Below are 17,799 nucleotides of genomic sequence, written 5' to 3' on the forward strand. Positions count from 1 at the left end.
GACTGACTTAGTCAAACATGATGGCATTAGATTGGAAGGCCAGTCTTTCTCCCTTTCTCCCCTCCAATTTCCATGTTCCTTCTTTGCTGCAAATTGTGCCTAGATGAATGGCTGGATGGACAATGGACCAACCTGACCAACATCTAAGAACCGAGGATGAGAGCCGAAGGAGGCAGCTTCCTTCAAACTCACATTCATGCTGCAGAGCAAGCTCAGAAGAATCAGGAAGCTATGTTTGTATGTATGGGTGTATGCATGTGTGTGTGGGTGTAAGATCTCTCTTTGACAAGTTGAAGCCTTGTTCTAAGACATGAGGCGTAGAATAGTTTTGGGATAGTGATATAGAAGTCCTGTCATAATTACAAGAAGGTCAGTAAAGAAGTAGAATTATAACACTGTGTATCTCAGCACCTTTTTAAAGGTTTTTAATGGATAATATTTATTCATGAAGAAATGACTGAAAAAGGTGACCAAAATGGATTTTGTGATTATTTTTTCTGTCTTCATACAGCAGGATCTTTTATTTACCAAAATGACTTCTTTATTTTCTTTTATACCCAAACATTTAAAAAAAAACAAATCACCATGTCACAGGAATTTAATTTTCATTCTTTTGTGCACGTGCGCATGCGTGTGTAAGAACGAATAAGAGAACCACAAAACTGGCATTTTCCAACTATGAAAGATCTGAGCACACATTCCTATTTCTGGGCTCAATCCTGCAAAGACTTACTGTTTGCATGGTCAACAACATGCTTTAAGTAATGCTTGTGAATCCAATGGTTTTACCTACTGTCCATCCCTTTCTGCATGAGTGTGTCTTTGCAGGCTTCAGCCTTTAGTGCACAGTAGCAAAACAGATGCCTGCATGCAGTCACACACACACACAAGCACCAATGAAACATTCATTTTAGATGGCACTTTTTCTTAACACAATTCTGTAATTGCCTTTAATTCAACAAAAATTGCAGTTGCAAACAGTGTATTTGTCTGCTAATTATTGTCTGTGAAAAAAAATCATATTTGTGGAACAAAAGAACAGGCTTTCGTAGTTCACCACAGTTCTTTGCTTTTCAAAATATTATTTTGGTTATCATGGACTGGTAGAGAATGTGATTAGATTAACTAGTTCTGTATTTTTAAAGTCCAGGAAATGGCCTAGGGGAAATTTATTTTTTTTTAAAAAAATTATTCAAGCAAGTTTCAGAGGGCAAAATCATTTGAAGCAGCTGCTGCAGATGTTCATAACTGAAATGTAATCTATACCCATGCTTTCTTTTATGTTTTATATGTGTTTCTTTAATAGTAATGGAAGTGTCTCCCATTGTATATAATAGCCAATAGTCAGTGGATGTGTCCTTTGTTAGGACTATTTTAAGAGCCAAAAGTTTTACATGGACTGAAAGTGAATCTCATTTTGTAATACAGTCCTGTGGCTCTTAGTGAAACTCTCTGGGTTGCATTGGCTTAATGGATACAGCAATATAATATTTTACTTTCCCTAGCTAAAGCATCCTTTCTTTTCAATGAGGAGATGTTGCATTTAGTTTTGGGAGCCTACTTTATATTAGAATTTCATTTCTAATCAATTTATAAAATACTGTTAATAGATGGTTTAAAAATATCTATGTTTCAGAATAGTTCACCAATTGTTAACTGTTGTTACACTGTTTAGAAAGTTTAGGACTGTGAGGTATAACCATCTAAAGCTTTATACCAATATTCTCCTAATGTCTTTCTCTGGAGGCAAACCTGCGTGGCCACATTTATGCCAAGAAGACACACACTGCTGCTGAGCATTGTGAATTGTACTTCTTTTCTTACTAATTTGTGCAATTTATTAACCATCTTAGATTTGTTTAAGTTTGACATATCTGATGTCCACAACATGCTGTCTTTTGATACCTTGCTTTCACTTTTATATATCTTCACAACATATACCCCAAGACATTTTGAGCTAGAATTTGTGTTGCAGAAGGAAGACAGATTTTGCAGATTGAAGCATTATTCAAAAGAAGAGGGGGGGAACTGTGCTGAAAAAGTTATCTTCTGTATGGCTTTTGCTTTTGGTTGCTTTTTTCACATTAAAATTTCACATTAAAAAATCAAATGAGCAATTATTGGAAGTCACTAAAAGGTAGATTCACATGCTAATACAGTTTAATATCTTAAATTTTTGAATAGGATGTAACCAGCTTCAAAGTAAAAAGAGCTTATAAAAAATCCTGCCTTTGTAAATGTTTCAATTTTTAGTTGTTAAAATGAGGCATTCCTGCACATTGCACCATAAGAGGTCTTATCAGTCGCAAGGATTCAACTAAGCCAGGGTGTCAAACTGCCGGCCCATGGGCCGGACACATCACACAGAAGCCGCGCCCACCCCATTGCCGGCAATGGCAAAACTGTCCCGATACATTGCACAACGTCATGTGATGTTGCGAGTTTGACATGTCTGAACTAAGGCAACGTTAAACTCTGTCCATTGGCTTATATACAAATAGCTGGGTCCATGCACTATGCTAAACAGGAAAATTTGTTAATGTGTTATGTAACACAGCATGAAAAGTATACTGTACTCTTAACTAGGCAACTTAAAACAGTTTTAGCATCTTGTAATAAAAAAAATGTTGGACGTGTTATATGTCCCCAATATACTGAAAAACTCATTATTCTAGTAATCTGAAGGAGGACTTAATTTGCCATCCAAAACGTCAGCTATGACTAAGATGGCCCCTTTATATATGTTTCTGATGCAAACAAACAAATAAGTAAATAACAAGGTCACATACATCCTATGGACAGTTTTGCTTTAAACATTCCTGAAGATATTTCTGGTTTAGGCTCTGAAAATATGAACTGATTTTTGAATTTTAGAATTGTCCATTTCATATCTATATATAGAACTCTTACTTAGTAACTACCACCCATCTAATACACTTTGAAGAAGGAAAAGGTTACTGGGTAAGAAACTGTTGCCTTGTTTTCATAATTTCATTGGTGATGTTGATCCTGACTGAATTACTTGCAGATAGACTAAGCTTCTAATCTTTGTCTTCTGATACTAGTACATAATCTAAGGAAATTGATCATGCAACTTACAGAAATGCCTTATTGAAGCTCTCCTTTGCTTCATTTTAGCTTCATCACACCTCATTACACCTTAACAATCAGTTCCTACCTAGGCAATTTGAAACATATTCAATCCATTCTCTTTAATATACTGTACTGATTTTTATTCCTATGCAAAGGATAGCTATAAAAGTATCCCAATTCATTTCACCCCATTAGGAGAAATAAGACTTATCTGGTTCGAAATGGCAAGTTAGGTAAAAAGTGGGAGAAGGGATTGGCTCTATTAAGTTTCAGTCTACTCACAGTATAATCTAATTTTTTATAGGAAAAGTTTGATCTTTTAAATCTCTCCCCTCCATTATAATATACCTTCCAAATTTCAATTGCCTCCCCCAAAAATATAACAGGAAGCTACACAAAGTATAGCAGTAGGCATATATTTCCTGCCCCTGGCCTGGCAATGATATGTAAACCATGGTTTTAAACATGGTTTATGTCATAGTGATGAGTAAATTAAGTCACCATGGCTTGTTTAACAATCCTGTTAAAACAAGCCAAAGGACGGCTTACATGTCTACCCAACAAAACATTATTATCCAGCAAACACTGCTACTGATATGTATCATACTACATATCATACCAGGAGCCATGGTGGCGCAGTGGTTAGAATGCAATATTGTGAGCTAACTCTGCTCACTGCCAGAGTTTGACCCTGATTTGCTCAAGATTGATTTAGCCTTCCATCCTTCCAAAGTTGGTAAAACGAGGATCCAGATTGTTGGGGACAGTACGCTCACATTTATAAACTGTCAGAGTGCTGCAAAACACAGTGGAGTGGTATATAAGTGCTAGTGCTAGTGCTAATGCTATATAGATAATATAGTAGACTGGTACTGAATTCTAACAAAGGTGATTGTGTGCAAAGAAAATAGAAGCCCTGCCACTTTCATACATAGGACATATTTTAATGTTGCAGCTAAGCAGCTGCAAGCCTAGCCAATGCCTGGAACAGAACTCACATATATCTTGGTCTACTAGCATTGGAAATATTTTTTAATGAAATTTCCCACATGCAACTATTTAAAACAGTACTCAAATGTTGATTTTATTTCAGAAAGTTTTCATTGTATCAGAATATAGTGATATTTACTCTAATTGCCAAATTAACATTTTGTCCACCTGGGCAAGCTGTTTGTTTCAAAATCCTAAAGTTCTAAGTATGTGTTCCTGCTTTGAAAAGTTCAGAATGTTTAGAAAATTCAGAAAACTGAACTAGATCCACTTATTTCAATAGAACATTAAATTCTATTGCTTTTCATGAATGCCAGTTTCTTTTTGTGGGAAAAAAAAGAGTTGGCCACTACTGTATTCAGGAATACCAGATCCATTTATCAGACAAGATAATAATTTTTCTAAAACTTGGTGACTAGAGAGAAAAGTATTGATTCCCTGATATCTGATGGCTCTTTCATGTGACTGAATCACAATGAGCATGTCATGCTAACTTAAAAGTACCCAGGCAATTAAGCCAATGAGGATTTGATTTGGCCCCAAACAGGCCAGGCTGACTAAAATCCATGCCATTCATTATACTTACTGAAACTGCCCTTTCCTATATTCATGATCAAGACTAATTTCTAGAAGAGGACCCACAAAAACTGACCCTTGTAGCCACTTCATCTTGGTGTTCATTTTATTGTTCACATACTCCTTACCTACAACTACATGGACAGAGAAAAATTTGAAGGAACATGTTTGGACATTATCATAATTATGCATTTCAAATGCTGCATGGTTATGCCAATCCTTTTTCAAAGTAATAAGAGCAAGAGAATTTGAAAGAAAATAATTGGGGAGGGAAGTGGTAAACCTGAGTCTACTTGGGAAGTTGAACTGACATAAAACATGACTGTCCCCAGCTGTCCAATCTCAGGTCATATGCTGTGTGCATACGCAGAAGAATGAATTGCCTGGAATGGGAGATTATTCGACTGGCTGTCTTAAGAACAATCTACATATCTAATCATAGTGCATGTGGTATCTTACTTTCCATCACCTCACCCAATTAGTATCAATAAATATGTTGCCCATCCCGATCTGGGAATGAAAATTTCATTTTTTTCTTAATATATCAAGTTTCTAAAACACTCATTTTATTTAACATGATTTATGACTTGTCATGCTCTACCCCCCAAAATCATTGCTTCTGAAACTAATTTAAAAAATACAGAAGTATAACTATATGATTTTTGTCTACGAAATTCTAGATAGAGATTTTACATGTCACGATTTAGAATATATGGTATCTTGCTCTACTGCCATACATCCAAAAGGTATGCTTGACTTACAACCACAGTTGGGACTGGAATTTTGGTCCTTAAGCATTGTGGTAGTTAAGCAAGTCATCAGGTGACTGGACCTACTTGTGCAACCTTTTTTCCCACAGTTTTTAAGCGAATAACATGGTTGTTAAGCAAATCCGGCTTCCCCCATTGACTTTGCTGGTTAGAATTTGGTTAGGAAAGTTATACATCGCAATCATGTGACTGCAGGATGCTGCAATCAGCTATAAATGCAAGCTGGATGTCAAGTGCCCAAATCATGATTATGGGGCTGCTGCAAAAGTTGTAATTTCAAGGATGTCATGAGTTATTTTCTTTCAGTGCCATCATAACTCCAAACTGTCATTAATTAAGTAGTCATGAAAGACTACCTATAGTTTTCGCATACTAACATAATTTTGCTGGTGTCAGTGAACATAATATAAAATTTCCCTTCAGTTCTACATACATGGGAATTTCCTTTGACATGTTGATAACATTCCTTTCTTTTTAGAAGAAAAGGAGATGATCTCATTTATATGAATCCATAAGGACTGATGACAAGAAGTAAAGGATATACTGCAAGTACTTGTAAGTGCAAATCTCCTATTAAATCATTAAGTGGATTAGGGTAGTTAGATATTAATGAATCTAAGCATTTTCTCTCATGAATTATTGCCCCAGGTACGCTACAATTTAGGAAATGTGAAATGTGTCATGTTTTCAAGAAATGATATAATTTTAATTATTTTTTGTAGCTATTTTAATCACCAATTGAGAAGTAGCTACATAGACAAAATGTTAATCTGACCAAAGGCTCTAAACCTAATTGTTTATTTGGTTCATGTTACTGTCGCTGACAATTTTTCCTTCTTGTAATCAATTCAAAATTGATCTAAGATAGTAAAGCAGACTTGGCTTTTTCATTAAAGAATATCATTCTATCGTGTGTTTAAATTCTTCCAACTAAATTCCACTTTTCTCTTCCCAATTACACACCAATTATATAAATGTCTATTTGGAACATAATGATACTGAATTTAAGGGAAATAACTGTTAGAATTGTGCGCACACACACACACACACTCAAAAAAGTTGCAAAAAGCAATAAAAGAGAAACACTTTAACATTCTGATTAATATTTCTTACATGGTAAGAATTTTTTCTACAGGAAGGTGTTTTTTTACTATGTGTTCAAATAGTGTTTGGTTTGCTTCTCCTGAGTAGACTCTTTTTGAATTAGTTCATAATTAAATTACTATTCATGTCCATCTCAAAAACAAGTCAGGCATGGCAAATCAAACCTTTATTCTGTAACCATGTTTTCAATAGCAATAACCATATATAAATGCCACGTCAAACTGAGAAACTTCTATACTGGCTAATTAATTAAGACTATAATCCTCTATATATCTAAGACTCATTGAACACTATGGAACTTCTTTTAGATTAAATGTGATTAGGGTCACATTGTATACAATTGTATGGATTGGAAATGTTGAATCCTATCCATGCAGCCCATTACAAGTTACTTCTAGTGTCTAATTTCATTTTTTTTTCCTGAATCACTGCTAGTCTAGTTCAGCAATTACTTTAAAAATAATGAAAACTCAGCATTTACAAATGAAATGTATGAGATCCCATCATACTGACATGATTGTTGATTGAGGGGGAGGTTGTTTTGTTTTTGGGAATCAAGTAATGATAGAAGATGCTCAGTAACATTAACCCTTAAATCTGACATTTGTTCAAATAAGGACTAGAGGTCTGCACTTGATCCTCAGGAATATTTCAATGCAATGCTGTGAATGAATACTATCAAGGTGCCAGAGTGTATCAATAAAACTACATTAAAGCCCATGAGGTGTCAAATGTTTAAACAGTCCCTCCAATTTCAGAAATGAACGCTGCTAAATCAAAAAGGGAATATGTCCAGAGAACTGACAATGAAACTGAAATATCCATTGTGTTTACATTGTGAAATGTAAAGTTCAAGAAGCACAGAGTTAGATTTAATGCTAATTTGGCAAGCAATTCTTTTAATAACCTGTTTTGGGGCCAAATATCCAATCCTTCAATGGTCTAGCTTGCAGTCAATAATTTCTCAATTTGGTCATATGCATGTATGTATGTGCACATTGCTCTTTCTTTAAAGGCAAGTGCTAATCACATTACATTATATAGAAATGCAGGCAAAAGATTATACTCTGTATAATATCTTTTCCTAAATTACTGTTGCAACCATGGCTGGAGTTCCAGCAGTTCCGTAGACCAATAAAATACACTACAGAATGTGTGCGATGGTATATTTTTGATAAACCAGTGAGACATTACAATGCAATTATATTTGCATTAGAGGTTTTATGTTGTTACCAGAATTTTGTCTCAATTGTATTATTTTCTATTTTCATACTCTAAATGGGCTTTGCTTACTACAAAACATCATACCCAAGACAAACGTACTGTACACAAGTGAAGATAGATTCATTTGACAAAACTTTCTAAAGGATCCTTAGTTTCTTGTTGTCTTTTTTTGGAACTGTAGTGCTTATGTTGAAATTGTATATCATTTACAGTACTGTGTCTTGTGCCACTGCTGTACCTGATGTATCCATTCTGGATTAAATGGATTACTTGCCACAAAATATTCAACTCTTGCTGCAGATTTTTTTAACTGATGTCATCTATTTGATTAAATCATCTATTGTCCTCCAAGATAAGATACATCACAATCATAACTTTGCCAAATTTGACCAAAAAATCCATCTAGTTTGGTATCTTGATCCCAATATAGATAATTATATTGTTCCAAGAAATTTGTAGATTTTACCTGAAAGCAGTAAGCAGCATTGAATGCCATTTTGTAGGTAGAAGCACCATTTAGTTGTTACAGTTGATAAATCTTGATAAATTTTGTTTAACCCAATACTAAAATCATCTTCGAGCAATGAATTCTATAAAACTCAAAACACTTTATATGAAATGTATTTATCAGTAATACATGCCCTCATTTAATGCCACTCGGTGTTTTGGGTGACTTAATCTAGTATTATGAACATTACAAAAAAGCTCTTGATCTTTTATCCAGAGTATACATTATACAAACATATGCCTGCTTCTTCACAAATTGTATGAACTTCAGTGTGGCATACTTCTTTATCAGTATGAAATTACTCTGACTCCAAATATAAGTATGGTATAACAGTTCCTGAATATTGTAAATAAGCTTGCAGTCTTGTCTTTCCCCACTACAATAGTTACACAATGAAAATGAAGTCTGCATTTCTGGTAGAAAATGTTCTTTCTGCAGGAACAGACCAACAGTACATTTTATTCTTTTAACTCTTATCCTCCACACACGCTTACATTCTAGCTGTAGTTTTTAATTGTGTGAGAACAGCTTATATTCAAAATGACTTTATGGAGTCAGCTTTTAAATTTAACATTAGGTTTAAAACTAGAGTTTTGAAAACACTAGGGAGTACCTATCTAATAATTAACAATTGTTTGACGTATAGCTTTTATTTTGTACCCTAATTAAAAATTTAAAAATATTCATATGCTAATAATTTACAACCTAGGAATATTCAGTAAGGTGAATGGACTCAATTAGAGATGATGGATGCATCATTGGAAGACCTAAAGGACCAACTTGATTGTCCAGAAAAAAAATCTTATCTATGGGGTCTCTAAGAGTCAACTCTAACTCAATAGCACATAATCTATCAAGAATATTCAACAGAAGTGCTAAAGACAAACTGCAAAGATTTTCATCGCAGGTAGGGGGAGGAGAACTTAACACAGGCAAAATTGAAATGTGTCAATTCTCACACCACTAATGAATCAGGTATGAATTATTTCTAATTACTCAGAAAGATAGGACTGTAATACAGTCTTTCTTGAATTATAAGTCATATTTATAACAAGACAGCAACATTTTGTAAAAGTAGTTATAGGTTAGTAGGGTAAAAAGTATGCTTCTAGATTAAAGATCTGTTGAAATGGCACTCCAGTTGATTATTAGCACAGCAGCTCTTGGAAAATACCATCATGCTAGATTAAAAACAAGATATATTTGGTCCTCTATGGCAAGCCTAAAGATAATGGAAATTCAACAGTAGGTCATACTAGTTGCAAGCTTCAAGGATCGCATTGATTTCTAATGAAGCACTATAGGTTTACCTGTGCTTCATTTTACCCTTTGCATTTCAAGATTTTTAACAAACTTTAAGCAGTAGTCACAGAGCTCTATTTCTTCTTGTCTGGGATTTTGGCAGTAAAATAAAATATAGCATTGCCTCGTTATGCTTTGTTAATATCCTGTTACAAACTGGGCACCAATTATTTGTCTTAGGTTGCTTATTTTGCTCATATCCAACTATGTGGATAATTTATTATTCTGGGTTGTGTCATATGGTTTGAGGATCAGAGGCATAACAATAGTTAAGCATATTTAGAATTATCCAGTTTTTAAAAAAAACAACAACAGGAAATTCCATATAAGGACTACAGTACTGGAAAGGGGAACAGGAATTTTACAAATCCCCCATGCAAAACCTTGTCTAATGAGAGGTGCCAAAAACATGGAAAAACACTTACTCATCATAAATATTAGGATGAAATAGCAGCAAGCTTCATTTCTGCCAACCCCCAATGCTGAGTAAGCAAGGTACTACCGTAGATTCCGGCGTATAAGACTACTTTTTAACCCATGAAAATCTTTTCAAAAGTCAGGGGTCGTCTTATAGGCCGGGTGCTGAAACTTTAGGGACAGGGCTGGCTGGAAAACCTGGAGCGGATCTTCCATTTAGTCTGCGCAGGGAAAGCGGGACCAATTGAAGTAGAAGCTGCAGTTTGTGATTTTTTACAGGCTGGGGTCTGGGCTTCTTTCCTTCTAAAGTTGAAGAGCAGCTGTAGGCAGGTTGGGAATGCAGGAGCAATTTGAAAGGCAGGTGGGGAATACATAGCCAGAACAGCAGCTTAGCTCTAAGGACACATTTGACTCAGGAACTGGGCGGGCTGGCTGGAAAACCTGGAGTGGATCTCCCATTTGGTCTTTTTTTAAAATCCCATTTATATCCCACCCTTCTCCGAAGACTCAGGGCGGCTTACAATTTAAAGCACAAATCAATGTGCTTAGCAATAGCCTTCATTCTATGTATATGCCTGCCTATTAGAGCTTTCACCCCCACACACACAAGCAGCATTATTACAAAGTCAGCTTATTCTTCCCAACAATCTGAGTCCTCATTTTACCTACCTTGGAATGATGGAAGGCTGACTCAACCTTGAGCCTGGTGGGATGAGAACCTGCACTAATTGCAGGCAGCTGGGGTTACTTAAGGCTCTGCGCAGGGAAAGCTTTAGAGTGAATTAGAAAAAGTGAAAAAGTGAATTAGGAAAAGGGTTGCTGGAATTGGGTATGTGTAGTTTAATGAAGAGAAGGGTGAGGGGTGACATGATAGCAGTGATCCAATATCTCAGGGGCTGCCACAAAGAAGAGGGAGTCAAACTATTCTCCAAAGCACCTGAAAGCAGGACAAGAAGCAATGGATGGAAACTAGTCAAGGAGAGAAGCAACCTAGAACTAAGGAGAAACTTCCTGACAGTTAGAACAATTAACCAGTGGAACAACCTGCCTCCAGAAGTGGTGAATGCTCCAACACTGGAAGTTTTTAAGAAGAGACTGGACAGCCATTTGTCTGAAATGGTATAGGGTTTCCTGCCTTAGCAGGGGGTTGGACTAGATGACCTCCAAGGTCCCTTCCAACTTCTTCTTCTTCTTCTTCTTCTTCTTCTTCTTATTATTATTATTATTATTATTATTATTATTATTATTATTATTATTATTATTATTATTATTATTATTATTATTATTATTAAGTTTAATCCACTTGCGCTGTTTTATGTTTACATCTTTGATGACAAACAGCCTTATGTTTATAAGTGACAGTTTTCCTACTAAGTACCTGCATGTCATAAGCATTTGAATTAAAATTACCATATTAAAATCAAATCTGATGTTTTTTAATTTTTATTTGGTGTGCGTTGGAAGAGGGGTAGTCTTATACGGCGAGTATAGCCCAAACCCTATAATTTAACAGGAAATGTAGGGGGTCGTCTTATACGCCCAGTCGTCTTATACGCCAGAAAATATGGTACATGTGCATAGATAATCATGACAAAAGTTAATTCATTTGAATGACATGATTACTTCTGTAAATGTAAAACAACACACAGCAGAAAATCAGGCCCTTGCACACAGAAAAAGCATGCAAAAATATGAGTTATAACTAACAACTAATTGTACTGAGTAAAAGCAAAGGAAAGAGAAGAGTATAGCAATGTTTCAGCTACTACACAGCTTGATAAGCAATAAGGAGACAAGATTCTCTGGGTAGAATTTATTTTTTTGCACCTTTGAGTCAGCAATCACACCTGGAAACCTTCTGGACTAGCGCTTGCAATTTTCTTGGAAAGATGTCATAAATGGCTTGCCGTTGCCTGCTTCCTAGGGTGAAAGAGAGTGCTTGGCCCAAGGTCACCCAGCTGTCTTTGGGCCTAAGTCAGCATTAGAACTGTCTACTGGTTTCTAGCCTGTTGTTTTAACCACTACAACAAACTGGCTCTTATACCAGAACTTATATATCTACCCAACTCAGTATGAATTATGAGAAGTGGCTCAGTGGGTTAGGACGCTGAGCTTGTTGATCAGAAGGTTTGGCAGTTTGGCGGGTCAAATCCCAAGTACCGCATAACAGATTCAGCGCCTGTTACTTGTCCCAGCTTCTGCCAACCTAGCAGTTCGAAAGCACGTAAAAATGCAAGTAGAAAAACAGCGACCACTACGGTGGGAAGGTAACAGCATTCCATGCGCCTTTGGCGTCTAGTCATGCCGGCCACATGACCACGGAGACGTCCTTGGACAAGCGCTGGCTCTTCGGCTTTGAAACGGAGATGAGCACCGGCCCCTAGAGTTGGAAACGACTAGCATGCATGTGCGGGGGAACCTTTACCTTTACCTTAAATAGGATATAAAACATCTAAAACAAAGCAGGACAATTCGTTTTGGAGTTAACTGATAATTTTACTTCCGATTAAATTTTTTGCTTATGTGTAGGACAACACACACTAGAAAACACACTTATGTGTAAGACAACACAAACCAGAAAAAAATGTTTCATCATTAAGGCCAATGTAGCAGTGACTAGATCTGCTAAAGTTCACTGAATGAACTTGAATCACACATTATCTCAGGTTAAATCACTGTATAACTTCTTTAAGAGTAAAATTGGAGATATCAATACAAGTATTGTTTTGGCAGATAAAATAAACTAAATATATTAATGTATGGGGTTTTTTTAAATACAGAAATTGGTATTTCATGTGGTTTTCAGCAACAAAATGAACAGGATTACATACAAGCAGAGTGACAATAGCACCACCTATTGAATATTGTAATGAGAGGGATCATAAATGTTTTATCAAAGTCTAGATCATGCATAAGAGCTATTATATGAAAATAATGCTTTCTAAAATCCTTTCAATGATTTAAGAACATTATAAAGTCCAGACTAAACCTTCATATTTAACCCTAGCCCACTAGATGTTGTCCTGTTGCCTCTGTTATTTTCATATAAACGTTTAATAATAGCAAATCGGGAAACTAAGAAGAAGAAAAAGCAGCATTCTGGTCTATGAAGATTTATGACCAATAAAAATATTTTTCAAATAATGAAAAATTTTGCAGGAAAGGAATATCTCTTTTGAGAAGACAAACTATCTTTCACACTTTTTGGAAGAGCACAGTGATTGTATCTAAAAGTTTGAAGAAAACTACAAAAACTGGTCTGTTTAAGAGGCAGACTATCCCAAGAATAAGCATTTCAAACTTGAAATGTAACTATAAGTACAACAGACATGTCAAACACAAGGCCCGGGGGCCAGATCCGGCCCGTGAAGTGGTTTCATGCGGCCCGCGAAGCCATCCTGGAAACAGTGAGGGAACGGCCCCCACTGCCTTGGCCCTGGCCCAGAGACCCTCCTCCTGCCAGAGACCCTCAGCTCTGTCCCACTTCTGCCCAGGCCCCCATAGGCACCCTTGATGCGAACGATGTAGAGCTGGCCATGCCCACCCAGTAGGCCATACACAGTCTAGCCACGCCCACCCAGTTGGCCACACCCACCCGGCCCCCTGAGGGCAACTGCAATGCTGATGCGGCCCTCAATAAAATTGAGTTTGACACCCCTGAAGTACAAGATTAATAAATACATTAAAAAGTAAAGGTGCAAACACACGTCCTCGTTTTACCCCTTTCAAAGTCTTGATATCTGTCAGGTGCCCAACCAGGGTGAACCTAACCTGAATTGGAGTATTCCTATATAAAGAAAGCTATGATCAAAATTAATAACCTTTTATCCAAATTCAATTGATCTAGCTTAATCAATAGTTTGCTTCTATCAATATAACCAAAAGGCCAATCAAAATATACAAAGGCAGTAGTCTCCTGTAGACCTATTTTACACACTTATCACATAAGCCAATACAAACCCATGATCAATTGTTGGAATTCCTGTTCCATGCCCTGCCTGTTCCTCTGCAAGCTGTTATTGATGACCCAGTACTCTAATTTGTCAGATGTTTTACATAAATTTTAGCTTAATATGAAATCAGACTAATCAGTCTATAGTTTGCTGGGTGGCTATAATCACCTCCTTGTATACTGAGATCACTATACTGGTATTCCAATCCTGGGAAATGTGGACATAGAAAGTAAAATTAGTAAAGAGTTTAGCCAAAATAAACTTCTATTGGATTATATTAGCTTTTAATAAATCCAGAATATAGTGTTCTCCAGGGGCTCAATTTCTTTTAAAGAGATAAAGTCATAGTGTCACACAAGTTTTAGATTAATTAGAGAATTAACTGGAGTGGAATGAAAAGCAAACAATCTACTACAATGGTTCTCCGATTCCTCTTTGGACACTCTAGCCTCCAAGATGTTCTTATCTTGACCCACTTACCAACTTCCAAAACATTGTTGTATCTTTAGAAACACAATAAAAGTGAAGTTATGATATATAGTTTTTATGCTTAGGAGAAATATATACAAAAATGTAAACAATGTTGTAACCATTGAGTAAGAGGTTAACTATAACTACACTGATAATTGCAAAAAAATGGGAACTCACTTCATTATCATCTTTCTTTAATTTGATTTCTGCATTTTTAACTGTTCCTTTTTTCATTTATTCTAAATATTAGTTCTTGCTAGATTTTACTGTTTTCAGGAATGTTTTTTTTAAAGAGGAGCGCCAAAGAGTTGTCTTGTGCTTTAGAAATTTATATTCCCATTGCTTCATAATTACCCATGGGGCACAATTATATTTTGCTCTTTGCCAAATTCCTAGCCATATAACATGCTGTTCTACATTTCATGTCAAACCAGCCTGCTATGTTGGTGGTGAATTGAACTTAGTGTAGGTGTCCTGCCTTAATTCTTACGAGAATTGTACTTTCAGACTTTGCAAGATTCTGTCAATGTAGCTTTACAATAAAGTATAATTAGCTCATCTGGTTGTGATTCTTATCTGGCTTGCCCCATGAGGCTGACATCAATCTTGCAAGTCTGAAAGTACAATTCTTCCCCTCACCCCCACCTCCTTTTACAGCTTGAGAAAATAGGGAGGCTCTCTTCTGAGTCTCTTGGCCCCGCCACTACCTAATTGACAACTATGCTGTTTTTTATCTGACTGTTCCCTTGGCATCTCAGTCTCTTTGCTCAGTCTCCCAAGGTCTTCTTCACATACCATTGCACAGATTGATTCTAATACTGTGGTGGCGAACCTTTTAGAGACCGAGTGCCCAAACTACAACCCAAAACCCACTTATGCATCGCCAGGTGCCAGGTGGGCGTGGCCCACTGAGTGGGCGTGGCTATGGTAGTCATGGCAGCATGGGTGGGTGTGGCTACCTCAGTGTTGCTCCTGAGGGATGCCTGTGGGGGCCAGACAGGGTTGGGGGAGATCCAGGGGGTCTCTGGCGGGTGGGACAGTGGGCAAGAGGCTCCTCATCTTGTTTTGGCAATAAGCCAATCAGATCACAGTAGAATTCAATTATTGTCATGTATGGAAGCTGAGAGTAGGACATTTGTCAGTGTGTTTATGTGATCACTATCAAGTTTGGTTGTGTTTTTTTGTGTTCTTTCAGAGTTTGTAAAATGTAATAAAATTAAAGTAATGGTGCAAAGAGTTGACTGGTTGCCCAGAAAGCAATGTAAAATAGTATTATTAGGTGAACAAGGCTGCAGTTATAAAGAAATTACAAGAAAAATTGGTGGAAACTTAACCAAAGGTGGCATTTCTACTGTACATTTTTCCCCAAAAGGTTTCCACAATTTTGGCCACTACTGTATGACAGGGGAATTAAACAATGAAAGCACAGTGTCTTTGGATTTTACAGGTTGTTGGAAAAGTACTCATTCATTTTACCAGATGCTGAAAATAACAGAAATCTGAAGCAGAATGTCTGTACTAGCAGATGCAACTGATATAAAATCTGGACAAAGAATAGTCAATAAAGCATTCTTGGTTGTCTATTTTATCTTTCCTAATAAGTTGTAACCAAGTTCCTCACTTAACTTTGCAAAACCTGTGGGTCCCACGCCACTCCAAATACCTGCAAGAAAGCAGCTGCAATCCAAGTACTCTAACTCAGGGCTTTTCCAGTCGCCTAGCAAGGTGTCAAAAACATGATGACCCACCACCCCAAAAAAGGAAAAAAAAGTGATAAAGTACAGTAGTCCCTGACTTACAACAGTGACTGAAGTTAAAAAGGCAATGAATAAAGTGGCTTATGACCATTTTTCACTTATGACCATTGCAGCATCCACAGGGGTCATGTGCCTCTCCTTCTCATTCCCATCTCCTTCCTTTCTTTCCCCTCCCCTCCTTCCTTGCCTGCCACCCTTTCTCATTCCTATCTCCTTCCTTCCTTCTCATTGTCTCTTCCTTCCTTCCTCCCTCCCACTGTCCCTTCCTTTCTTCCTTCCTCCCTCCCATTGTCCCTTCCTTCCTTCCTTCCTTCCTCCCATTGTTCCTTCCTTCCTTCCTTCCCTCCCCCTCTGTGCCCAGGAAGCGTGAATGGAGCAGAAACAGCTTGGAGCAAGGGGGGAGGGGCAGGAAGTGTGAATGAATACTTTCTGCTCTGTACATCCCCCCCCCCAGCTCCAAGCTCTCTCTGTGGTTCCCTCCAGGCTCTTTCACCTCCGTACATTCGCACATTCCCCATTCGCTCCAAACTTTCTCTTCCATTCCCTCCAGGCTCTCTCCGTGCATTCGCACATTCCCCCCATTCACTCCAAGCTCTTCCATTCCCTCCAGGCTTTCTCTTCCGTGCATTCGCACATTCCCACCCACCCGTGTTCACTCCAAGCTCTTCCATTCCCTCCAGGCTCTCTCTCCTCCGTGTATTCGCATATCCCCTCCCATTCGCTCCAAGCTCTCTCTTCCATTCCCTCCAGGCTCTTTCTCTTCCCTGCATTCATACATTCCCCCCCCCCCCGCCGTTCCCTCCAGGCTCTTTCTTTCTCTTCTGTGCATTCACACATTTCCCCCCCCACCCTTCGCTTCAAGCTTTCTCTTCCGTTCCCTCCAGGCTCTCTCCTCCATGCATTCGCACATTCCCCATCCGCTCCAAGCTCCTCCGTTCCCTCCAGGCTCTCTCCTTGGTGCATTCGTACATCCCCTCCCCCGTTTGCTCCAAACTCTTCCGTTCCCTCCAGGCTCTTTCTCCTACAGTGGGAGGGTGAGCGCTGGGCCAGAGAGCCCAGACGGCCAGCAGCGAAGAGGGGAAGCCGGACTGTCTCTTCGCCACCACACGGTGGCTGTCCAGGGATTCCGGGCATGGCCCACAGCATGGTGAGTTGCCTGCCATGGCAGGGGGAGGGAAGATTGTTGCCCCAAGCTGCCGCACAGATCACCGTGCCACCATTGTTCCCCCCCACCCACCACACGGATTTCCTTTTCCCCATTCCCATGAATCGCCGTGCCGCCGTTCTCCCCCACCGCATGGATCTCCTTGCCGCCACCACCGTTTCTTTCCCCCGCACGGATCACGGTGCCACCGCCACCATTTTCTCACCCCCACCCCCTGCATGGATTACCCTGCCTTCCTTCCCGAGCTCGAATCCACGGCCATGGGGTGATTTTGCAGCACCCCAGTGGCCCGATCCGAGCTCCAGAGGCTTGTAAAAGGCTTCTGCCGCCCTGATTGGCCATGGGGGGGCCCCTGCAAAATCGCTCTGCAGTCTTACCTGGATTCACACTGGCAGCTGCTTCCACCATCCAGCCCTGATCCGCCCAGCTCTTGCACCTGCTCCAACTCAAAGAGTGCAGAGAAAAAGAG

This window comes from Vipera berus (assembly GCF_964194415.1).
Source record: "Vipera berus genome assembly, chromosome: 3".
NCBI lineage: Eukaryota > Metazoa > Chordata > Lepidosauria > Squamata > Viperidae > Vipera > Vipera berus.